This window comes from Octopus bimaculoides, chromosome 3 (assembly GCF_001194135.2).
Source record: "Octopus bimaculoides isolate UCB-OBI-ISO-001 chromosome 3, ASM119413v2, whole genome shotgun sequence".
Lineage (NCBI taxonomy): Eukaryota > Metazoa > Mollusca > Cephalopoda > Octopoda > Octopodidae > Octopus > Octopus bimaculoides.
In genome coordinates, this window is record NC_068983.1 from 122,572,409 (window position 1) to 122,578,251 (window position 5,843).

The 5,843-nt window shown below is 38.9% G+C and overlaps 1 protein-coding gene across 1 annotated transcript in view; it reads right to left on the reverse strand.

The window, feature by feature from the left end:
- Nucleotides 1-5,843, reverse strand: part of LOC106882314 (uncharacterized) — a 51,012-nt gene that overhangs the window by 28,267 nt on the left and 16,902 nt on the right. The gene's annotated exons all lie outside the window — the stretch shown is intronic.

Below are 5,843 nucleotides of genomic sequence, written 5' to 3' on the forward strand. Positions count from 1 at the left end.
AATTAAATTGTGGAAAAATTGAATGAAATGTTTTTTTTAAAAATATATTTCCATAGTTTTCAAATGCAAGGAACATTTTCCTTTTTTCTGCCTTTACAAGAGTAAAAAGAAAAGACAGAGACAGGCAGAAAAACGGAAAATGTTCCTTGCATTTGAAAACTATGGAAATATATTTAAAAAAAAAACATTTCATTTCATTTTTCCACAATTTAATTGTTTTTCATGCTTAATTCTAAGTTGAAAAAGTCGCAATGATTGAAACCAGTACTAAAATGTGTCACTCCCTAACAGTGGAAGGAACCTGTGGAAGTGAGAGACCCAGGAAGGCATGGGATGAGGTAGTGAAGCATGACCTCTGTGTCCTTGATACCGGGTCACAGCCAATTTCCTTAGATATCGAGGACCTTTTCTTACAATACATGAACTTCTAACTTGTTGTCTCTTGAGGTCTCTGGGTGAGACTTGGATCCAACTTGTACAAATGCAAAACAAAAGTCAAACATAAAATAATAATAATAATAATCCTTTCAACTAAAGGCACAAGGTCTGAAATTTTGGGGGACAGGGTTTGTTGATTACATCGATCCTATTGTTTCACTGGTACTTAATTTATTGACCTTGAAAGGATGAAAGGTAAAGTTGGCCCTGGTGGAATTTGTGCTTAGAATGTAAAGATAGATGAAATACCACTATGCATTTTGCCTGGCATGCTAACGATTCTGCCAGCTCGTTGCCTTAGTAGTAGTAGTAGTAGTAATAATGGTTTCAAATTTTGCCACAAGGGCAGCAATTTTGGGGGAGGAGATGAGTCGATTACATCGACACCAGAGTTCAACTGGTACTTATTTTATCAACCCTGAAAGGATGAAAGGCAAAGTTGACCTCAACAGAATTTGAACTCAGAACGTAGCGATGGGCGAAATACTGCTGAATCCAGTGTGCTAACGATTCTGCCAGCTCGCCACCTTAGTAGTAATAGTAGTAGTAGCAGTAGTAATTATTATTATCATTATTATTACTATTATTATTATTATTCATGGTGTGCACGAATGTTTTACATTTGGATTCAGTGTCCTTGATACTGGGTCACAGCCAGTTTCCCTAGATATTGAGGACCTTTCTTACAATACTTGCTGTTCCTAACAGAGCAGATTTCTAAATTAAAGCAACTCTTTTGTGACACCAATCTCAGTAAGGAAGCTGCTAAGTTTGTTGGTGATGTGCCTATTGTTATTTTTCTTTTTATCTTATTATTCTTTTTAAGGTGGTGAGCTGGAAGAATCATTAGCGGTATTTCACTCATCACGATGATTGACGAGTACTTTGTTTTATCAACTTCAAGGGATTAAAGGTAAAGTTGACTTGGGCTGGATTTGAACTCAGGACATGTTGTTCCGAAACAAATACTGCAAAGTATATTTTTCTGTGATATTCTAACAATCCACCATCCTTAAAAATCCTCTTTACTACAGGCACAAAGCATGAAAATTTAGGGGGAAGGGCTAGTTGATTACATCGACCCAGTGCTCAACTGGTACTTAATTCATCGTCCACCAAAAGATAAACGATAAGGCTAACCACGCGGAATTTGAATTCAGAGCGGAAAGCCGGAAGAAATTCCGCTAATAATTTTCTCCGGCGTGCTAACGATTTTTATTTCTTTACTGCCCACAAGGGGCTACACACACACACACACAGAGGGCACAAACAAGGACAGAGAAACGGATTAAGTCGATTATATCGACCCCAGCGCGTAACTGGTACTTATTTAATCAACCCCGAAAAGATGAAAGGAAAAGTCCACCTCGGCCGAATTTGAACTCAGAACGTAGCGGCAGACGAAATACCGCAAAGCATTTCGTCCGGCGGGCTAACGATTCTGCCAGCTCGCCGCCTTCCGCTATCCTTAATACTGACTGCATTTAGAATGTACCACCCAAAATCTGACATAAAAAGATTACATTTACAACGAATACAGTGGGCAGAGCCTTTACGACTAGAAATTATTATAAAATATCTGTAGTAAGAATATAAAAGCATTTTGTTAAAAACTGAAACCAACTAATACAAATAGCTACTAAAATAAATAAATAAATAAATAAATAAACAAAAAACTATTCTGCTTTCAAGAAAGTTAACGAAATACAAAACTGACTGAAATGACAGACTATTGTGAGAGGGAAAAATAAACAATAGAGATTGTGGAAGGGCTGAAAACTAAATTCAAAATTGGGTTATAGACTGTTATTCTAAAACGATGGCAAGAATAGCATTTGTATAGGAAATGCTAAAAAAAAAAAATGAACGGGGTGGAAATAGATAAAGAAAAATCACGGCACTAGTTATGAAGCTCAGGACTCTGAGATTAAAGGATATCTGATTGTAGTACAAGGTTCAAATTCAAAAGCATTTAATAAAATATTTCCTAAGGTTGTTGTAACTGTAGAATATATGAAGGTTGAGAAGTGTAGTGAAACTACCTATCGTCACTAGATACAAAACTACCTATCGCCATTAGATACAATACTACTATCGCCATTACATACAATCTTCTCATTTAAATATAAATAAATGCGAGCGTAGTAGAGAACCCATTCCTTGTCATCACGTGACTGATTATTATTCGAATCGGCAACTTCTTCGAACCGTTCCCGCCAGAACGCAAACTGACCAATCACAGCCCCTAATAAGGTCACGTGATAGAGTATTAAACTGAAGCATTCGGGAGCCAATAATTCGCCTTAAATAGATCAACTCATACCCAACAAATTTGTCTCGGTCCAGTTTCTTTTAGAGACTGTTCCGTGTACCACACGACAGCAACAGCAGCCAGCGACCACTTCAGCAGCTTCGTCCAGCCACGATGACCACCGCCGTCGCCACATCAGCAACAAGAGTCTACGACTACTATCCAGCATCATCGTCATGACCAACACGATTACTACCAAGCAGCCTCTACACCACCAGCGTCAACACAACTTACTATGTACACCAAACCAAACCTCCGCGGCACACATCTCTCTCTTCGATTCTGTTAGGTGACTTAGCTTCACCACGATAATAAACAGACAAGAGATCTCAGCCTGCGATAAACGTCTGTCCCATCGAAGCCAAAACACAACTAGTGATCAGCTCTGCCAAACGACGAACATCTGTATAACAAGAATCACGGTCCGGCATGGATGTCACGACATCACAACTAGTGATCAACTCTGCCACACTCAGCCAACTCACTTCACATACAGATTCATATTATTGTGTACCCAAGAACTGGTATAATTGCTCACGTGTTATTGACTCTTTCTCTGCTGTAATATTTCACATACACTTACATGTATCACTCACATACATACTTTTCTTTGTATGACGGCCTGTCTTTGATTATGTTCTTATATGTCGCATTCACACTCACACACAGACATACATCTTTAACGCTACAATAAATATCTCTGTTATTCATCTTATACGGTTGTGGTCTTTCATTACTGGTCATCTATGTTATCGTCGTATAACATATCTTGTATATCATCATATCTGATATATATATTTTGTGTTCGACCGTGTGACACGTTTAAATAAAAGGAGTCCTCTGTTTTTCCATTCGTCACCATTTCTCCTTTTTGAGTTCGCACGGTCGTACCTTACAGAAGAAACAGTTTATTACATTGTCTCCGATTAACTCAAGAATACATGTATATGCACGCAAGTGAGGCTTTAATGCAGTGGAGAATAAACCATTATGAAATACTAGAAGAGATCTCAGAGAACAAACAAAGCGACCATTTTTTGGAATGGGCCAGTTGTTGTCAAAGACAGTCAAGAAAGGAAGTACCTTTTGATCAATTTTAGTCCGACTTGATGAAGTTTTCTCTCATGAAACTGAGAAACTGTTCAACTGTCTCAAATAAAAGAGATCATAAATTGTGATAAAAGAGATCCGAAAACTAAAACTAAACCCGCAGAATAATTCTCATTCCAGTTCTCCTTCGTGATGTCTAATCCAACTTAAATCCCATACATCGCCTTTTACAAACACACAAACCACTCTCCAATTCCTTTCGGAGATCTTTCACTCTTTAACTATAGTATATTTCTACTGTGTAGGTTACACTCTTAAACCTCGCTCTTAAACCTCGCTCTTATTTTGCCACCCATCTCTCACATGTAGATATCAGCAACGACTTTCAATTACTCTAACTTTTTAAAGTCTCCTTCCCCAGTCCTCCAAATACATCTGCTGCTCTATGACTCTGAATTCTTCCAACCACCACCAGCTCCTCGAACATATCTTTCCTGCATCGAAGACATTTATCTCACTTCACTCCTGTCCGAAGACATCGTTGTCTGTGACACCGATGTTTACAACTCTTCTTGATTCTTACACACATCATACACTGGTGCAGCTGGAGCAGAAGTCGAATCTTTCACAGCTGCCAACTCTTAATATTGACCAGTCGCATCGTCTACATACATCCACCATCGAGACTTCAAACACTCCTGATCTCCTTGTCATCTTCAAATCCAACTTCTACCAAACCATCACTGCCTCTTCGTCATCACCTCGTACAACCATTGCTTTATCACGACTACCACACCCCCACTTCGCTAATCCTATAGTTCAGCTGACTGGTCGGGACTCCGCATGTCCTTTTCTAGCTCAGTATTTCTTCTAATACTTATATTGTGTCCTAAATTTATCCAATATCCTCACCAAACTTTTTAATCTCCCTCTCTCTCCCACTCTTTTTCCTGAGATATATCACACCCTTGGAAACACTCTATAGAGAGTTCCATTCTCAAGAAAGGCAACTTCTCTGGCCTCGCCAACTACCGCCTTATAATATTCCCTTTCAATAACTCAAAAGTGATGGATGTAACCATTAATAACGACTTTCTCCAACACTGAACAACATGTAACTAGAAGCGCACGATCACCTTAAATGCTCGGCCATTCCTAACAAAAGTACATAATCAACGTAGCATACAAAGCAATACAAGACTGGTTAGAGCCAGGAAATACTTCAGCTTCAAGAAACTGCTAACCCTCTACCAGTGGCGGCTCGTGTATAGGAACCGTGGAACTGCAGCATCTCCTGTTTCCCCTCGATATTATCGATTACATTCAATATAATGAGTCCTTTTTTTCTTTAATTCTTACTTTATACTCGTACATTATATAATCATCAAGCTTAATGTCAGTAGCTATCCCCTAATTTATGAAAATAATACAAAATTCCTTGTATAGAACTGTGCGCTTCACAGTTCCAGCGATGCGGTGTTTGGCTGTTGTGCGCATACTCACATCTCCGAGATAGGAAGCTTCACGCTTGGGAGAGAGAGTACTGCGTGAACGACAGTGCCGACCCCGGTGTTCCGGTAAAAGGTAGTATTTCTTTTTGATTCCGCGTTTGTTGGGCTTAAAAACGTGTTTATATTCTTGAATGTGATAAAGTGTAAAATTAAATTATTATCCTGCTTCCAGCTTCAGTGTTGCTGCCAGGATTTGAAAGATAGGGCACATTTCCCCCACCTTATTTTGTGATTAAGAGGGGATTTTTGAAAACCAAGGGGGAATTCGCGGCGGTGTTCAGTGAACAAATTAAACACACTATCCGGCATTGGCTAAAACGCGAACTGATCAAGTCTATGTATAAATTTTCTGTTTATATGTTTGTTTCATTTTACACAATATTAAAACAACGGCTAAAACTTTTCTGAAGCAGCACTCCCATTAATTTTATCTACGATCCGCCACTGCCCTCTACAAACCCAGATTAGACCCGCAGTCGAACATTTGGAACATTGCTGCATCTATACAAACAGATATCTACAGAAAAGCCAGT